Genomic DNA, 21,194 nt, shown 5'->3' with positions numbered 1-21,194 from the left:
GGCATGTCACAGCTCAGCTGCAGTTTCCAAATACTGACACTATTGTGATTTGCTGGGGCTCTCAGAGAGGATCTCTTCTTTCCTTCCAGCTCCTTTTGTATCCTGTATCCAGGAGTGGTGCTTGAGCAAATGGAGGTGGAAACACAATTGCATCCACTGGCTGCTTCCTACTGTCACCATAAAACTCAGGTAATTTCTACGCAGACTTTAAAGTGAGCAGCCAACCAAGTCCACAGGCACACAAAGAGGGAGGGAAAACAAGTCTCAGATATTATGAGGCTTTCTATTTCCAGAAAAGCAAGCGTTTAATCTATTTTTTACATGCATATTATGCAAAAGAAGCAGATTTATCTTGTACCACAGCAGGGTACTCAAATACCAAGACAGGTTTTTCTAGTACATAATGAAGAGAACTTGGATGGCACTTTAATTTGCTTCCTTCTTTGTGTAAACATTCAGCTGTAAAGGGGCCAGTCTGCAGCAATTCATTACAAATGGACAAAACAGGTTGTTTCTTTAGGACAAGGTTCTTCGTACAGTTTATAAATCATTTATGTTTGGAACCTTTAATTCAAACATTGTCAGTAGAGTGTGACCCTACTACAGTGAGTATTGCCAGAAGCAACACTAAGGACACTTACCTTAGGATTCACTTTATTTGTTTACCTGAGGTGAGACAGAGGAGGACAAAGATTCTCTTTTGATAAGCTTGAGCTGTGCCTGTAGGATCCTGTGTCTTAAAACTCTGTGGTTCCTTTTTAGCTGCCATCTGAGGGCAAAGATAAAACTTGACATTTGGCTTTAGGGCACAAAAAACTTGGATTTTATTTGCTTAGTGTGGAAAGTATATTTAAGAGTTTGCTACACCTCTAATTTTCCTAACTCTACCCCATCTTTTGCTGAAACACTTTTCCAACAGAGACATCCAAAGAAAGCAATATATTTATGTGATTTAAAATTATTCTTAAACTATATATCACAAAAATGCAATATTCATTTTCATAATTATTTTATTGTGTGCTCAATCTTAATGTAATAACAGCTCATTCTAAAATCAAATGCTGTGTCATACATTTCAGATTTTACAGATTATGTGATGGTAGTTCTGAAGGCATGCCAACCCTCTTCATTTTTCAAAACATTGAAATTTTTCACCATTTTTTTAAATAAAAAAAGATGTAATATCACACTCCTCAGCCAAACTAACTCTCAAAAGAACAAAGGTAAAAACAAAATCATTGTTATTTCTACTTATGCCTATTGCTTTGGTTTGATATATTACTGGTTTACATCATAAAATTTATTTTGCAAGTGAAATTAGAAAGAAAATAAATAGATAGAAAGTAAATAATAAACAAAACCAATACATAAAAGCAAACAAAACAAATAAAAGAAATATTATGTAAATCAGATACTATTTTATTGCTATGATAATACATGCTCCAATTCCTGAATCATCTTTGTGACCCTTTGCTGGGTGTACTATAGTATGTCCATGCCCTTCTTGCATTGAGGAGCCCAAAACCAGGCGCAGCATACCAGATACTCTTAGGCACATGTTGTTACTCTTGTGGATGGTCCTGTGCAGTGCTAATGGTTGGATTCAATGATCCTTATGAGTCCCTTCCAACTCAGCTTATTCTGTGATCTGTCTTACCAGTGCTGATTACCTTCCCTAACCTGCTGGAAACAGCTTTCTTAATATAGCCTGTGTGACACGGGTGCACTGTTGGCTCATTTCAAACTTCTCCGTCAGGATCCCTAGGCCTTTGTTTGCAGAGCTTCTCACCAGCCACTTGGCCCTGAGCTTATGCTGGTGCATAGGGTTGTTTCTCCTGCTGTCCAGGTCTTTGTATTTCCTGTTGTTAAACTTCATAAGGCTATTCCTCGTCATGTGCAGGACTCAGCATTCTCCTTTGCTAAACTTCATGAGACTCCTTCTGGCTACATGATCCAGCCTGTAAGGCTGCCTGTAAAAGGCAGCACATTCAGCTTGTTAGCTAACCACTAACCTCCCTGGCCTGCTTCTGCATTATACATCAATGTGCTGAGAGTGTATTGCCCCGTGTCCAGGTCATTCATGGTGGTAGCATGATCAGACCCAGTACTGGCCCCTGAGGCACACCACTAGTGGCTGGCCTCCAGGTGGGCTTTGTGCTCCTGCTGACAACAGTCTGAGCACAGCAGTTCAGCAAGTTTTCAATCCCTATACAATCGTCTATCCTTATACTTCATCAGCTTGTCCAAGAGGGATGTTATAGGAGGCAATGTTGAAAGCCTTTCTAAACTTAAGATAAACAACATCCACTGCTCTCCCCTCATCTACCAAGCCAGTCTTCAAATTGTGTTAGGCTGTCAGACATTATTTCCCCTTCATAAATCTATGCTGACTATTCACTAACACCTTCAGAGTGTCATTATAGTCCTTTCGATGTTAGTAAGAACCCATATCTCTGCCTGTAACTGCAGTCACAGGTTCTCTGCTTCTTTCCAGTGTGATGTTTCCCTGTAAACTTTTTTAGATAATATGACAATTTGCAAATAAATCTGTTGTGAAAGGGAGATCTGGGGATAAATGGAAATTTTTCAAGCAAGTATTCAAAGACTTAAAAGAAACCAGCTTTTAATTAAACCAGAAAAGCTACATCTACATACACCACCAAGAGTAAGTTCATCCAAGAAAATGACATTGTCCTAATACAAGAAACAAGTTTGCAAGCGTTGATGTGCTAACAGGCTGTCACACAATTTTTTGTCATGCGTCTTTCTCATCTTACTACCAAAACAAGCTTTTATCCCTTCCATTGCAAAAACTTCATTTGTATTGATTCAATGTACTTACTATTTCCCCATTTACAGTGGAGTAAAAGGGGCGATTTCTGAACCATTGTCCACGTTCTCTTGTTAATTTTTTCTGGTTTAGCAAGAGATGATAACAGTTGATTATTCTCCAACAAGTACTATTATTTAAGCAGAGAAAATGTATGATTAGGTAGTAATAACACAAGTACATATTAAGAACGGATGCTACAAAATTTAGAGTAATATTGAGAGAAAAGAGTTGGAAGTCAGGAGATACAATAGACACTAAGAAAAACTGTTCCCTAAGAATAAGCAATACTTTTAAGACCAATTCTTTACATAAATCAAGTCATTGCAGAGATGTTTGAATATTAAAACTACAGAAGTTGAATAATATATAATGAGATCTTCAGTCATGAACCTTTCTTCTCATTGGTAAGACAAGAAAGAAACCACACATAATAAGTACTGTAGACACACTGAAATATTACAGACTCTCATAAATTGCTTTACTTCTTTTTTACTAACTAAATAACATACCTAAACCCCACACTTTTTCTTTATATTCAAAAATGTCTCCTGTTTCAAAGGCTTAGAATTATGCTCTGTTTAAAATAGCACCTATACCCTGCCCAGTCTAATTTACTCAAGGTTCATTCTGCATCCGATCTTGCCCAATTTTTACAGTACTTATTCCATGCCTGAGAAGAGGCAGAACACCACAAACTACAAGAAATCAGCTCCTCTCACCCTTTCTATTGATTTTACATATGTTATAGAGTAGATTTGCCCATAGCAGTTCTGATCAAGGCCTAATCTAGAGAGCAATTGCTGCTTGCCTGCAAACCTTGAAATAAATCCATCCAGCAAACAGGACAAAATTCCAAGAGGCTAAAAGAACATCTAATGGAAGTGAAACACTGCTTCATGTCATTTCAGCTCCAAAGGGAACCTGGAAGCCTTGCATTATTGCAGCCTGTGGGTGACCTACTGAAGGGTGAAGAGGGTGGTAGCCAAACCGACCAGAAAGAAGGCAGAAAGATATTTAATATTCTTTGAAAACTTCATCAGTGTTGCCACATTTCCACAGGGTGTTTCTCCTTCAGTGCATCAACACTCTGTGGTAGAAAAGTGCCTGTACAGAAAATTTCTGCTGATCCTAAGGCAGGTGGCTCTGACTGCATTTAGATCTACTTTTTTCCCTGATGCTTGCTGATTTCAAAAGGGTTTAGAACAGATCCTGAACAATTTATTAAAGACCATCATCAAATCTGTAAAACTTTCTAAAATTAAAACAGAATTTATTAAAAAGAGACCATTTTCTACTTTCTTACAGTAATTATCTTTCTATAACTGTAGTAGTTTTAGAATTTGAAATGCAAATCTAAACTTCGAAAAACTGTACTGTTGTATGTATAGACACATGTTCTCCATTCGTAGCAGTTTTTGAGATAACAGGACAGTGCCACAGCTAACCCAAAGTAGTGCTGATGGTAGTAGGAGTCTCCGAGCAGGAGGTTGGACTAGGGACTGTAATGGTTTGGTTTTAAGGCCTTCCTTGGTGGCCAGCTTGTAACCAGGGAAGTACCCTATGTTCCCTGTATTCCATGCTATTCTTTATGTAAGCAGAGGTATAAATAAGAATGAGAGAGAAGGCTCTGCCCTCTTCTCTTCCAGTGAGGTCTGAAGGCGACAGGTTCCCTGCGGCTGGTCTTTGCCCGTGTGGGCTGAGGCCTGGTCAGGCCTGTTGTTTTCTGTTGGCCTGGGAAGCGGAGGGAGGCAGCGGTGTCTGGCACAATCCTGCTTTCTCAAGGGAAATATTGAGATTTCATTTTACTAGTTCTTTACCGATTGTGCATACCTGATTTGGGTTCTTTTGTGGTTTTGTCCTTTTTCTCTTTTCTCTTTCCCTTTGGGGTTGTTTGGGGTTCCCATTTTTACATGTACATAGTATTTTAACAGCATATAACTGTGATATATGTAAAATATATATTTTTTGCTATAGCTTTGCTATTTTGCTTTCTTTTTTTCCTTTGGGAAGGAGGTTTTTCGCTGTAGTCTGGGGACTTAGCGGGGAGCCAGGTCCAATCCAACACAGAGACCTCCAGAAAAGGAGGTTTTTCAACCAAGAATTCCCAATGCTACCTTACTTTTACTGCGGAAAAATTGATGTTGGAAAGGGAACCACTAATTTAAACAGCTTTGAGTGGTTCTAGAAGAACATACTGTAAGACAATATCTTCTGAACAGTAAAGAAAAAGTCTCACTGTAAAGTAATATTTCACTGAACTGTAGCTACAAATATAAAATGATTACATTCGAATATAACATAAAATTAAACTAATTCATATTATTTTCTTTATAAAACAAAATCAATCTGATTTCACAGTTCACTCTGAGTACAATTTAAAATAGTTATGTGTATTTCCTTTTGAAGTCAATGGAGCCTATTGTTTTCTGGTTAATACACACTTTTAGCAGAAATGTCATGAAAAATCTGCACTTACCCATTTAAATCTGAGAATATTTTTCTAAGCTAAATTTGCCATAGGTACAAACTAATCAGTCAGTGTTTCAATTTTATTATTTATCTGCATTAAAAACTCCCACAGCATGTAACTTGACTGTCTGACAGAAAAATAGGCTGTTCAGGCTAGATAAAGTAACATGCTACAAGGATAGAGATCGTTATCTCAACCATTTTAAATTGAATAGTGCTAACATTTAGCATGCAAGCTGAAAAAACAAAGACCTGACTGCCAATATTTGTTAATCATTTGAATTCACTAAATCCCTTGTGCATTGGGAGAAATACAGAACAAAATTAAAGTGCACATTTAAACATACAATATTTTCAAGACCAAGAGGTGAACTTGCAAAAAAGGACTATGAACTATATTTCTATGTAACTCATAATGGAAATGGACTCCAAGAGTAAAAGAATTAAAAGGACTTGATAAGAAAAGCAGGTCCTGTAGTTGTTGAAAAACAGCAATGCTTCCTATTTCCTCTCTTCAGGAGTTAGACTCTTGAAGACCCTGACAGAACTGTGTTAGTCAGCCTTGACCAGTTCCCCCTTGGCAGTGATGAATACTGATAAGAAATATGCTCAGTCATACATATTCTCTCTATATCTACATTAACTTCTAAAGCATATGAATGTGTACAGATAACTGCTTTGGGTTTAGCCCTACGTGTTTAGGCATGAGTTCTTCAGAGAATAATCAAAGGGTTTAGGTTGAAAAGAACTATGACTCTCATTTAAGCCCTTCCTCTGAGGCTAACTTCAAAAATTAGATCAGATTGCTTAAGGTTCAACTCAGGCGTATTCCAAGAATTGCTAACAACAGAGATTCCACCCCTTCTCTGCACACCTGATTCAATGCAGCATTTGAGGTGCGCCACTCGCAGTAATAGTTTTTCTTGCCCACACAGAATCACAGAATACGGCTGTAACAGACCTTTGTCCACTAGCTTGCAAACTTCTCTCACACCAGCATTTCATAGTTCTGACTGAATATAATGTTCCAGAAAAGCAAGAGAAACAGCAGAATTTGAGACAGTGAAATGGAAATTTGGAAAATTATACATAAGAACCATGACCTCTCTCATGCAGAGAAAGTTTTAGCCTGTGGCCGAGGAGTATGTCCAACTGGAAACTATAAAGAATTCAAAGCATAGAATAGTTTGGGTTTGAAGGGATCTTAAACATCATCTAATTCCAACCTCCCCACCATGGACAGGGATACCTTCCACTAGACCAAGTTGTTCCAAGCCCCATCCCCCCCGGGCCTTGAACACTTACAGGGGTGGGGCATCCACAGCTTCTCTGGGCAACACGTTCCAGCACCTCACCACCCTCACAGTAAAGAATTTCTTCCTAATATCCAATCTAAATCCACACTCTTTCAGTTTAAAGTCATTGTCTCTTGTCCTGTCACTACATTCCCTTGTAAAACATCCTTCTCCTTTCTTGTAGACCCCTTTCGGTACTGGAGGGCTGCTATAAGGTCTATCTTAAAGCCTTCTCGTCTCCATGTTGAACAATCCCAACTCTCTCAGCCTGTCTTCATAGAACAGGTGCTCAATCCCTCTGATCACCTTTGTGACCTTCTTCTTTACTTGGTCCAACAGGTCAGTGTCCTTCCTGTGCTGAGGACCCCACAGCTGGGTGCAGCACTCCAGGTGGGGTCTCACTAGAGCAGAGCAGAGGGGCTGAATCACCACCTTTGATCTGCTGGCCACACTGCTTTTGATGCAGCCCAGGACACATTTGGCTTTCTGGGCTGTGAGTGCACATTAATGGTTCATGTTGAGCTTCTTATCCACCAGCTCACTCAAGTCCTTCTCTTCAGGGCTGCTCTCTTAATTAACTTTCTCTGCCCAGACTGTATTTGTGCTTTAAAACTGATTTGTGATAAAACTGATGGTTTCAGCAAGAATACATCTACACGATCTAGCAAAGCATAGCTGCAGACACCCAAGCAGTGTATCTCAGACATTTCATTGCAAATATGAGCTGATATCTCTCCTGCAGGGCAAGATTCATCTATGTAGTGCCATGCTTGAGCACAGATAACACTAAATTTTTTGGCAGCTTAGTCAGCCCAGTAGCCCAACACTGCACAACTGAACATAGTCCAGTCTATGTGAAACAGGAGATCATAGCTCAAATGAAGCCCCAGGAATACAAGGGGCATCAAAATAAGAAAATGGACAGGACCACTGACAGGATGAAGAAGAAAAACATCTGGGCCTCAAGCCCATGACCATCACCCCTAGACCCATATAGCCATGCTTGATATGTTCCAGATGTGCCCCGCCAGCATCACTGGTGACCTCATGGGACAATAGCAGGGATTAATAGTCTGAGGACTGGATAAGCCTTGGGAGTCTCTTCACACTCTCCTGAACTGGAGCTCCTGACAAGCAGCAAACTGACCCAAGGGTCATGTCAAGTCGGCAATTGGGGTCCTTCATTCATTTCAGTAAAGACTATTCCTCCCACTTGCCACTTCCTCCTGGTGCTGCTGCATGCCTGAGGTTCAGCTGATTTGGATGCTTCATTAGACAGAGGTCCCAGCCCCTTGTCTGCTACCAGAGATCTGAATCGATCCCATGCTGCAAATCTTCAGGTGGAATAGGAGCCTTCCCCTGGTGCCACAAATCACAACCGGCTTTAGCCACTCTGGGAGTTTTCACTTCCAAATCTGATAGGTAAAATCTCTGCCAGTCCCTCCTTCAGTGCAGCAGGGAAGTTGGGCTCTTGAGCCTCTGGAGTTTCAGAGCAGGTCTCATTAATCTCTTTTTCTTCACCTTTGATGCTGCATGCTCTTATGTTTGTTCTCTATGATGCTGCATCCTCAGCAAGTGCACATCTCCTACCCCCTTTGAGACTGTCGCTCACTGCCCAGGCCCTGTGAGGGGCCCCAGATATGCCCTGCAGCCTGAGACCTGCAGAGAAGCATCCTCCTTCCAGAGGAAAGTAAAAACACCGATCTGTATATGCAAGCTTTAGTGGTTATTCCAGCATTTTGTAACAGATACTTCAATTTAGAGAACAAATGTATTAACTGCAACTTTTTTGCCACTACAGAAAAGCTTTCGTGGTCAGGAGGATCAGTGCAGAGATGAAGCAAGATACCTTCCCAGGATAGAAAAGGAGCACCCAGATAGGTGAAGCAATAATCCTGTGCCAGTTTCCATCCCAGACCTGAAGGCATTGGTCAATAACCTCCACTTGACAACAACATTCAACTTAAATTTTCCTTCATTATATTGTAAAGATTTCCAGTCACTTTGCAAGCAAAAAGGCTGTTTCATGCAGACTTTGCAAAATAACCGAAAACAATAAATAGAGATTATACTGCAATAAGTTTGCAGCATGGCATGGAATTGGACTTGTTATTAACTGAGAGCATGATATGCTGAGTTAAATATTGGAAAATTCTCCCTTTCTGGAGAAAACTGAACAAACAGAATGAAATGTTGTGATGGGGCAATCTTCCCTTGAGTAATACGTGGTTATCTGTGGCTGCAGCAAGAACAGACACAACATCTATCAGATTTGTCGAATCAGTAGAGCTGATAACACAGAATACTAAACCTAAACACACTTATCATAAAGGCTGCTGATAATCACTGAGAGCAGCAAGTTCACACTTGAGATCACTACAAAACAGTAGGCTTATCTCAAAATTTTAATCCAAAAAATTGGTTGGTAAATTCTTGTTAAACAAAAGAGGAAATTCCCATAATCCATTCCTGTAAATTAGTATCTGCAATCAATATCACAAACATCAATGTAATATTCTCATTGCAGTAATCACCTAAAAATTGTCTTTGAAGATGTCTTAAGACCACTGCAAAGCACAGCTGTAAAAACTTTCCTTCTTGGATATCTTATTATTTAATTTACTCAGTTCTCATGTTTCTCTGTAGTATGTAAAAATTGTGAAATCAAAAAGATATCACAAGTTGAAAGCACATGGTCCCTATCACTCCATTACTATGAGTATGATAATGCAAAATTGAAGGAAGTTTTTTGATGAATTATCATATGCATGGTTAGTATGGAAATGGAAGAAATAGCAGGCTGTCAACACGTGGGCAACCAGATTTGTTACAGCTGTTTGTGTCCAAAGATTTCCTGAAGAGCTGTTTTGTGAAATGGGCCTGACTCTGGTGGCACACAGTTGCCAATATCTCTTAACAAAGAGAAGAGAAAAGAGTTCTGCTTTACCTCTAGAACATAAGTTAAGTGATTATGAACAAGACAGTCTTCAAATAGTAATTCTAAGTAGCAGAAAACTCCTAGAAGCAATGACAAGCTTAAGACTTACAGGCTGAAGCCTTGACCTTTGAGTAGAAATTAGGACTCAGGTGGGATATTATTTAAACACTTTTCTTTGTTCACTGATCCTCTGAGGGAAAGAAAAACTTCAGGAGATGCTACTTTTCATAACATACTTGACTTTTCACTAGAATAGTATGACTGAATGGCTAAGAGGGTCTTTTTCACATTAGGGCTGCTAAAGTGAAGATAGCCATTTCAAGGACTCTGAAGCTTCTAGGCTTTTCATAGAGTACTTGAGGGAATATTCAAGAACAAGAGGTCTTCAAAAGCTTGAAGCTTTGAGTCAATTAGCAAAACCAGCTTCTTTCAGAATCACACTGCAACATAAAAGGTGAATGGTTTCATCTCCCATTCAGTTGCAGCTTTTATATTTAATGGATAGGAAATGTTATTACTTAATTTATTAGGTGTTTCACATAAAATGTTACACAGATTAACTTGAGTTGTATGTTGCTAATACTACAACTGTGTGCAGAGTATTTCTCACTGTTTCATTGACAGATCAAAATGCACTGGCTCAAATAGGGTCTGAAAAACATAGCGAGAAAATAAGAAAGGGGGAAATGTCATTTACGAATACATTTGCCATAAAAAATAAAAACAATAGAGAAACACCAAACAAATAAATACAAAGTTGATGGATGTCTTCAGGTTATTTAGTGCCAAGACTCAAATTTTGAATTTTAGCTAGTTTTGCTGCCTTTTAAATATGTGCAATGATTTCATTACAATACAGGCAGAGAAATATTTAGCCCTTCCTACCCTCAGAAAACTCAGTTTTTTTCCCATGTATTAAGCATGGTTTTTTTCTAATTCTAAAGGTGAATGAAAGCAGTATTATAAGCTTTACCACAAGAATTATGCTCAATACCTCCAAATCTAGATTTTTGTAAATATGGGAGAACACCTAACTTTCCAAGTCATATTTAAATACGTTTGGATTATGTGAATGCTTCTGAGTTTTAAGGGTAATTTTTCTTCAGGGTCTCAGCCCAACCTCCTACATTTCAAGGAACCAAGTATGTCATTTTCAAAAAAAAGGATACATGCACATAAAACTTCTCTCTGCTCAATGTTGAAACCTACAGAATCCTACACTGTACAAAACTATTACCATGAACTTAAGTATCTGCAGAGATATAACCCTTAACAATTATTCTTGGTAATAAAATAGATTGATCTATTTAGAGGTAATAAAACTAGAATACATTTTAAATACTGGAATTTTCTTTTCCAGCTCTCAAACTACATGTAGTGAAGAAGGTACTTCTTTCTGTAAACTATCCATAGATTTTCTGACATCACCAATTGCTTCTTCTTGTATCATCCAAAACCAAAGCTGAGGAGATAATGGGATCCATTATAAGTGGGTATTTTCATTTGGTTTCTTTTTTTTTTGTTGGATCATTTTCTTTTGTTTTTTTTCAGTCATAGTTAGAAAGCATCTGATTTTCCCATGTGTCCAAAGAAATAGGACTAACAACTAGTCCTCTGATGCTCTTCTGCAGAAATTTCTTCCACAAGACAGTGGTTGATTTTGACGTCTTTGCTTGCAAAAGACTTCAGTCCTGTTAAGAGCAAAGACAGAGCTCTAAAAATGTCACTGAAGACAGACAGAATAGCCATATAAAACCAGGGAAGAGGATTCAGACAACAATCTGATGCAGACTACACTTCTTCTTTACTCAAAAAGTGGAAATAGACATTGTAGGTGATTTTGTGCTCTCCCGTGTGAGAACAGGAGAGGTCACCATGGGTTTTGTTTGCCAAATGAAGGTGAATGACTGATGGCTGCCTTATTTCCCCCTCTGTCTCTGAAGTAATCTCACTGAAAATTATGATCTTGCAGAGTGAAAGGACTGCACCCTTGTATTCATCTTAGATGGATCAGGGCAGATTAGTTGAGCACTGAAGGAGCTCCAAGGACCTGCACCATAACTTTGTGCAATAGCAGGGCTGGCTCTGATAGAGGTCTCTTGGCCAGCCTGGGCAGTCGGAGAAAATCAAAGTACAGGTGTCCTTAAGTCCCTCATGCTGAAGCCTGAACAAGCAACATTTTTGTTTTTGAAGAATTAATACAAGCTCACTTAGTCTATACCACAGAGATTTGATTTTTGCATGTATGCTTTTAAGTTGCTATAGCTAATAGGCTCCTCCTATCTGGGATCCAGAGCAAGAACTTCATGGATTAATAATGTTAACAGGCAAGTACTGATGTGAAGTAAAAATTATACCATCCTTCAGCTCCAAGGAAATGAAGAATTCCCATCATTGGGAAACCTGTTTAGCTGTTTTTCTTTCAAAATAAGAAAAAAAACAGGTCAAATAAAATACAAAATATCTGGTATTTCACCGTTAGTATTTTCCAGTTTCCCTAGTAAAATGGTTCAAATTCCAACCCTCAAGGGCCTTAATGAAATCAACACTTTCTTTGCTTTTGGAGGTGAGGGAGAAACCTCCCCAAAGTAGAATCTGAGGATACTTTACTTCAATAACAAGATGAATATTCAGTCTTTTCTTTGTTACCTGTGATCTGGAGAACTGATCCAGGGTGATGACCAGCCTTGCCTCCAGCAGTGTCTGCTGCAATGGCAGCACCCCAGAGCTGCTTGTCTTCATTCAAAAATAAGCAGAAGCTCAGAGATGAAACACAAGTTATTAGTAATTTATTCAATTTCATATCTCACATTTTTTCCTCCTTTTTTTTTTTTTCACAAAGATTAAAACAAAAACATTGAAAAATCAGGTTGTTGAAGCCAAGTTGGCTTTCTCATTTAAAGAAAATTACGTTATACTACCTTACTTTATTAGACGGGTTTTACCCAACCTGCTATGCATCCTTAATGACTGGATTCAGAAAACCAAAGCAACACAAACACACATACAAAATCCTTTTTATTGGCTCTCACCAAAGAATCAATAAATGTAGATAAATAGTCTTAAATCTGAATGTTCAATTGCTTTTGTGCAGCAAGTACATGCTTTATTTATACTTACAACAAGTATCATGTCAGGTTGTTTTGCCTCAGTACAATCCTGCAAACATATATCAAATGATACAGATAGTCTGTAGCCATCTAATGGCACTCAAGAGGCATTATAAAATTGTATCAAAGTTGATTTGTTCCTGCAGTTTGGAATTCCCCACAGGAATTCCGTTCCTTTCTGGGAAGAAACAATGTCTGGCTCAGCTAGTAGCATATCCACACTCTTCAGCAAACCATTTTCCTCATAAAGAAAGAAAAATCATAGCTAATTCCATCAATTATTATAATGATGGGGATCCAAAGTCACCTCCATTGTGCTGTATTGTTCTCACATCACATTTCATTACAAACTATCATTAGATGCAGATTTATTAACATATCCCAATTCATACATTATCATAGGAAACAGACGTACACTCACATGAACATATATTGTGATAAAACAATTATCTTCATTCCCATCTTCAGGTGAACTGAACACCTTTTCAGAGAATGAACAGTGACACTGATCAGTTGGTCAATTATGTCTTGTCATTCAAGAGACAGTATCTCCTGACAGCAGAGTTCTGAAAAGCTCTCTGGCTTTGTCCTTTCCTTTCTTACCATAATATGCCATGCTACCCTGCCAAGCCCATGAAGTTGGTTCCCATTATGCTGCATACTTCTACCCACGTAGAGCAAAAGGGAGGGTCCCTACTTCAGGTGGTTGCCCTGGTATTTAGACCTAAAAATGAATTTTGACCATGCAACATATGCCATGCTTGTAGGTTCATAAGATAATTTAAATTGGAAAGGATCTCAGCAGATTTCTAGCCAAACTTCCAAGTCAAAGCAGGGACAGCTACAGGTCAGGCCTTTCTCCTGTCCTTGAAACTTGAAATAAACCAAGGAATGAAGACTGTTTCTCTCTGGGCAACCCGATCCACCACATGACACCACTCACAGTGAAAAAACCCTTTCCTTATATTCTTCCTGAACCTTTTTTGTTTTAACTTATACCCCTTGTGTTTTCCTCCCATTATGCAACACCACTTTGAAATAGCTGGATCTATCTTTTGCTGAGTCATGAGACAGCTGCTACAAGTGCTGCATGGAGGGGAATAATTGCTTCCCTCAACCTGGCTGATAACACAAACCAGGTAAGTGTTGGGCCTTCTTTTCTACCAGGGCACACTGCTATCTTATATTTAGCTTGGATCTTTGCACCACTGTTTTGTGGGGAGTTTTATCCACTTCTTTCCTTCACTTGTTTAGCTGTTTATCTCGACTGATGAGTTTTTTCACTTTTTTGTTCCTCATATTCTTTCTCCACTCCTGCTGGGGAAGAAGGATTGTGTGGTGCTTAGCAGCCGACCAGGGTTAACCCATAACAGAAATATTATGGACAACAGTGCCAAAAGCCTTGCTGAAGTTAAGGTAAACAACATCCACTGCTGTCTACTTATCCACAAATTCACTTATGTTATTATAGAAGGAACTTGCATTGGTGAAGTATGATATACTTTTGTTAACTCCATGCTGACTTTCCCAATCAACTTCTGTAGGAACTTTCTGTGGAAATGTATTCCAAAGAGACTTGGTCCATGATTTTTCCAGAGAACAAAGAGTGGTTAATCAGTCTGCCACTTCTGTAGTTGTTCTTTTAGTCTGCATTGAAGACAGTGCAATGTTTGCTATCCTTCAGTGACAGGGGATCTTCTCCACTCGACTCAAAACATGAAAGATGACAGAGAGTAGCCTCACTATGACAAATTCTCTCAGCACTTTTGGATGCAGCCTGTACAGACTTCTGGTCTTGGATGATTTGAATTCTCAAGTAATTCCTGACATGATCTACATTCATGGCTGGTAGTTCCTTCTCTTTAAGGAGAGAGGCCTGGAAGACACTGTTGGTGAAGACTGAGGTAAAGCAGCAACTGAATATGTCAACCCTCTGTGTTTCAAATGGCAACAGAACATCTGCCCTACTCAGAAATGGGCCACGTTTTCCTTGCTCTACAATTTGTTCATAATTTAGAGTTTTCTTGACGGCCTCAACATCCCTTGCAAGCGTTAATTCCTGATGACCTTTGACTTTCTGTATAGAATTCTTACATAAATGGGCAAGGTCTCTAAAATCCTCCTTTGTTGTTACTTCTTGCTGAAAAACAAATCTAACACATATTTAAATACTAAAGCAATAAGAAAGAGTGGGTGGGAAAGGAAAGAGAATAAAAGATAACCAAATAAACTCAAATGCTGAAGTGCTAAGAATAGGGTCAATTATTCTACATGCATCCAAGACAATTAGAAATTTAAATAATTGAGCTCACTTGAAAAATCATTCCAAGATCTGGTATGTGTCTGTCTTTGGGAGAGCAGAAAGACCAATCTTCATAAAGGTTTCCCTAAACTAAAGCCCAGCCAGGCCCAGAATTCCAGCTCCCAAACTCTTTCACTGCCTGGCTTCTGAGTCATTTTTGCCAAAAAATGCAAATGCTACAGTTAAGCCATACTAAGAAGCACAGATCCAAACTTGGAACAAAACCATGAGTCTTGAAAAATAAGTCGCTGCTCCAAAATATTTTCAAAATCATTGATGGTTTGGTTGGAGAGGTTTTTTTACATCTTATTAACACCAGTTTCACTACAAAAGATAGCTCTTTTAAAAAAAAAATTAAACAGAGCATCAAGACTGATGAATCTCCTTTATAAGATGTGACTTTGTGGCTGTGCTAGGAATTTGCCTTACCTTCTGTTGGAGACCAAATCTCCCATAGGTCAGTAAAAAAGATTTCTGCTACAAGAATTTTAAGAAGATATTTAAGGCCTCAGTCAAAATATATCATAAATCAAGAAGTCTATCTGTCATTACTTCTGAAATGAAGCTAATTCTACCAGCCAAAAATGATAAATAGAAGTGCTTGAGGTTAAATTTTTTAAACAGTCTCTAGACTTTGCAATCATTTTCAGCTCTTTTAAAACTGTTCTGACCTTAAATCAATGGACAGTCTCATTTTGCTTTCTCTCCTACTGCCTTCTTTTAAAATGATCTTTTATTTACTTCTGAATGTGATACTTTAGACTCTCCTTACAATGGTCATCAAAATGAGTATTTCTTTATGTGCACTCCGCTTGTCTCTGTATAGTACAGATACTATTGAGACATGTCCACATGAGCAGAAATACTACAAAGAAAACAACCACAAAAATAAAGAGAAAAACTAGCTATAGCTTCTGTGTTCTTTCTCTGATCCAGTCAGTGAAAGAAAAAAAAAAAAAAGAGTGGACAAGTATATAGTTAAAGGCAGAGAAGTGGAACAGACCGAATGCAGAAATTTGCAGAAACCGCATGTCAGGTACTAGCTAGACTAGAATGCAAACAACAGTGGATCATAGCAATAATTATTCCTTGTGGCACAATGAGGATGGGACACTGCAAATAACGTGTTTGATCATCTGTAATAAAGACACAATGGATTTCTTAAAGGCTTCATCCTTAACATTCTGATTTTTTTCCCTGATGATTGCACAACAGACTTGGGTTACAGAGAGATTGTGCCATCCACCTACAATCTGATGTCCAAGCAGAAATTTCTCCTGATTGACAGCATTATATGCTCAACAGTTCCATCCCTGTTCATTTTTGATATTCATATTTTGCCTTATTTTGAATAACAATTTCCTCTAAAGCAATTAGAATTTTTCCCCCTAGTAAATCTGTGCTATCCTTAGTTTTTTCTTTCTACAGGATAACATCAGACAGCTTCTTTTAACATCACACAGGTTGCTGTTTCCAAAAGCATTTTGCCCTTTTCATCCTTCCACACCTTAAAGAAAGTAGCTATTATAAACATCATCAAAATTATTCTCTGGTGCTGCAGCTGGTCATGGCCCTGGCAATGAGTGATCAGTGATGCAGAGGAGAGCAGGAAGCTACTGTTCATATATTCAGGAGTATGCAACCTGAGGACACACTTATTCTCCTTAAGCGGTCAAAGAAATTACTGAAGGCAGATGCACATGCCACTATCCAAAACACTAGCTCACCAGGGACGTTAGCTGGCCAGGAAACACTCATCCTTCAAAGCAGGTGATTGACTGTGTTAGTTCAGCACATTTCCCATACTGCTGACTTTTGGTGGAATTTTTATCTAACTTCAACCACAAACTAAAGCTGACTGCAAGACAGCAGAGTCCGCAGCAGCTGACAGCAGTGAAAGCATTCTCTGCATCCTCAGAAGTGCACCTGTGGCAGAACTGCCTTCATTGTATTCCTCTGCTACAGTTTGCTAGCGGAGATAAACTGGGCAGTCTGTCTCAGGAAAGCCACTGTGTTTACTACTCTGAAAGATGCAAGCAATGAATCACAGGCATCCTGTCAAGGAATCTTCTCAACCCGAGAATGAAGGAGACAGAAATCTGAGACTGAAAATCAGGTATACTGAAAACCAATACTCTTCAGATACATTATACCTACTTTAAAGATCCTTCTCCTCCTTTCTTAAAAAAAGGCTGACTGATATGCCACGGGCCAATTCACAGCAAGAGAAATCTTTGTATGCTACACTGATCATTGATTGCTTATTTGCTGGTTTGCCTGAGGATGATTTCCACACACCCCATCTGGGTGATGACAAGAAAGAGGATCAACACATGTTTTTCTGTCATCATACCCATGACCAGTGCTGGAGGCATGTATATCCTGCACGTATGCTTTTGTTTCCCTTGACAGGAGATTTTTTTGCACTAGAATTAAATAAACACAGAGGAAGACACGAATATCTGCATCATATCCACTAGGAGCTTACCAGTATCAGTGCTAGAAAAAAGAATAATATTTCCACATATTTCTCTATTCTGAATGGTCTGCCAGAGAAAAAGAAAGGTACATCCTCTGCAGAGAACAACCCAAAATCTTCACGAAGTCCGTGGTAATAAATTCAGAGACAAAAAAATTAAATCAAATAATTAAAGAAAAGCAAAAAGTTCTTCCATTGCTGACTCCTGGCTTCTTTACACTTTATTGCAACAGAAGTTCCAAAAAAGAAAGACAGAATTCTAACCTTGATGCTGCCATTGGAATTACTGCCATAAAACAGAAAAATGCATGGAGAACAAAATATGTGCATAACTACAGGGAGTTGCTAATTACAGAATCACATAATCACAGAATCAATTAGGTTGGAAAAGACCTCTGAGATCACTGAGTCCAACTTATGACCAAACACCGCCTTGTCAACTAGACCATGGCTCTGAATGCCATGTCCAGTCTTTCCTTAAACACCTCCAGGGACAGTGACTCTACCACCTCCCTGGGCAGCCCACTGCAATGCCCAATTACTCTCTCTGTGAAGAACTTCTTCCTAATGTCTAGCCTAAACCTCCCCTGGAGCAGCTTAAGACCATGTCCTCTCATCCTGTTGCTGGTTGCCTAGGAGAAGAGACTGACTCCCACCTGGCAACAACCTCCTTTCATGTAGTTGTAGAGAGTGATAAGGTCACCTCTGAGCCTTCTTCAGGGGGGTAGAATCACCTTTGGAAGTAGATATGTTCAAAGCAACTAGCTAGAAGGTAGGAAAGCTTCTAGCATGAGAAACACAGCCACAAAAATGTGCAGAGGAGAGAGGAGAGGCTGTCAGAGGAATATATGCAACTGCAAAAGAAGACAAGCTGATGACAGAAGTGTATACTGAAGGTGCAAGACCAAAGAAGCAAGAAAGAAAATAAGAAATTAGCTAAATCTTTTCGAAGATTCCACATGTTTACATTGTAGAAAAAGATCCCTTTAGTGCAGCTTTTTCACACAATTAATGGTGGGAGTTGACGCTGAGGTATCTGACATGAGATAAATTGTTAAATTGTAATACTATATGACATTTGAAAAACCTTGATTTACAGTGGCTCACATGTATACTCAGAACTACATAGAATGTGAAAACTAGTTATTTAACAAGAATTATGTATTTTGGTGATTTTATAGATTTTAATTAGAAAGTAATTTAAAGCAACTGTGTTGCTCCAAGTAACCACAACTCATCGAGAGAAGTGAGAACTTCATGGAGGTCTTTGCAAAATGAACCAGAAGTCCTATGAGTAATTTAACTGCTACGTTATTGTATATGATAAAACATGTTGCACATACAAGGTAATGACAAACAACTTGTGAAACAGTGAATTTTTCTATTTAGCCATCACCAGGTCTTAAATAGAAGAATTTACAGAGTCCCTCATTGATAAGAGCACATGGATTCAATATCTGTGTCTCACTTATTTCAAAGTATAGTGTTGTGGGTTAGTCATGGTTGGTTTAACCACACACTAACATGTAATTTCTACTTGAAACTTTCAGAGTTGTCTACCCTGCACATCAACATTGCAAGTAATATTAACAATTCTCTTATGCATTAGAAATTTAATTATAAGTGATCATCTGAAACTCACAATTACCTGGATCTCTGACCAGATCAAAACTGACTACCCTCCAGTTCTGCAGAGCCTCAAAAAATAGCAATGTAATAATTCTTTGCACAAGGCCAACTATAAAAATACAAAACAAAATTTGTTTTATTTGGCCAGCTGGCATGTAGACTTTGTCTTTCAGAAGCCTGTATACATCCTTTTTTGCAGCCTGACTCACAGTAAGTCAACCAGTTTGTTTTTAATGTAGCTCTGCTGAGGATGAACTTGCCCAGATGTACTGCATTGCTGAAGTTCATACCATGCCTTGAATATTTTCTTTTAGGGGATTAATCTGGCTTTGGCCCAAAACAAAGCAGGAACACATATCATATGTAGTCACATACCAGCACTTAAGATGCTGCTGCTGAAAATCTTACAATGGAAAAATACTGTTGCACTTCAACAGAAAGTTTTATTAGGAAACAAATGTGATAATTTTTAACGCAAACACCAGGGAAAGGGAAAAGGCTCTACTGGATAGACTGCAGCAGTGGTCCATTAAATCTCCTTCCCCTTCCAAATATGTGTAATATTGAACATTTCAGAAAGCTCTGTCAGGAAAACAAAATGCAGACCACAGAACATCACAAAATGCTGTAGATATCAAAGCCATCAAAAAACACCTCAAAATCCCTATTGTTCAAGCTCTGAGTAACCTCTACAGGAATTCCTCATTTGCAGGTTTCCTTGGAGAATATCTTTTTATTCGCTGAAGCTCAATTCAGAATCTTTCTATCTGGGTGAAACTATACTCCGTGTCAGAGAGGCGCTAGCAGTCAAGCTGGAGATGACCACTTGCAAAGGTCACTTGCAACTGAGATTCCTGTTGGTTCTGTGCTCCAGACTGTCAGGGCCCCCAAAAGGGCAGCACACTCATCTTGTCTATCAACCATTACTGCACCCCCTGTTCTGCATCATTTGCCAAAGTGCTGAACCTGCACTTTACCCCATTGTCCAGGTCATTAATGAGGATGTTAAACAGGACCGGATCCAATATTGTCCCCTGGGGCGCAACATTAGTGACTGGCATCCAGCTTAGCTAATCACAACCACTGGAAACCAGCAGTTCAGCCAGTTTTCAATCCAGCTCACTGTTACTTCTTTAGTCCCTATTTCATCAGTAAGACAGTGCTAAAAGCCTCACTGCAACTGAGATCAAATGATATCCATTCCTCTCCCCTGATTCAGAAAGCCAGTTTTCTTATTTTGAAAGGCTACCACATTGGTCAGTCACTACTTCCTCATTATCCATGATGACTAATTTAGATCACCAAATTACCCTCGGAAATGGTTTGCAGGGATCAAGGCACAAAGCTGACCAGAATGTAGTTACTCAGATCTTCCTTCTGGTCCATCTTGAAGTGACATTTGCTTTCCTCCAGCCCTCAGGAACCTCTCCTGGTTGTCATGACCTTTCAGAGATAATCCAGAGCGGACTCACACTCTACACACTGAATACATATATAGAAACACTGGATAATAACCAATTCAAAAAATACACAGTTTCTCTCATTCCCCTCTCATTGTATTTTGACAGCAATATCAGTTGGTAATATGCAACTCTACAAAAGCCTTTACAGTTAGTGAGATTAATATGAACTAGATCAGTTGTGTTTCTTCATGTGTTTGAAAGCCCCTAGCATGCTACAGGCACTGTAAGAAATGATGAATGAGAGAAATAAATATTTCCACCACATCTGTACAGCAGTTTACAGATTTATGCCCTCCTTTTTATTTACCATTTGTACATTCATGCATTTCTTTCTCTCCGCAAAATGAAAAAGGAAAATCCTATATTCTTCTGATAGCAATAAATGAATAGAGGGAACTACCCAGCAGCTATTTTTTTTTCTTGGAAGTGTTAATTTGACACTTTCTGAACAAAGGTCTACATATATTTTAATAGTAAAATACAGCTGTGTAAACTGAAGGGCACAGTTATGCAGATATTTCAAAATATGTTATATCTGTGGAGCAAAGACAGAAACTACATGGAGATCTTGGCAGTGCATGTATATCTATATCAATCAATCTACCTATATTTAGATTAAGGTATATACATGCATCTGCATGAAAAAAACAAAGATGTTTTACACAACCCATTAAAA

General features: G+C 38.7%; 1 long non-coding RNA gene across 1 annotated transcript; it reads right to left on the bottom strand.

The window, feature by feature from the left end:
* Positions 1 to 99: 99 nt before the first annotated feature.
* On the bottom strand, positions 100 to 2,915 carry LOC113947425. Its single transcript, XR_003527719.1, has 3 exons — positions 2,843 to 2,915; positions 667 to 1,970; positions 100 to 205 (listed from the first exon to the last, which is right to left on the bottom strand). It is a non-coding gene; the product is annotated as an uncharacterized LOC113947425 (long non-coding RNA).
* Positions 2,916 to 21,194: the final 18,279 nt, after the last annotated feature.

The sequence above is a fragment of the Corapipo altera genome, unplaced genomic scaffold (assembly GCF_003945725.1).
Source record: "Corapipo altera isolate COAL_440 unplaced genomic scaffold, ASM394572v1 24b, whole genome shotgun sequence".
Taxonomy (NCBI): domain Eukaryota; kingdom Metazoa; phylum Chordata; class Aves; order Passeriformes; family Pipridae; genus Corapipo; species Corapipo altera.
Note: the sequence above shows the minus strand (reverse complement) of the source record. Positions and strands in the feature narration are given on the sequence as shown.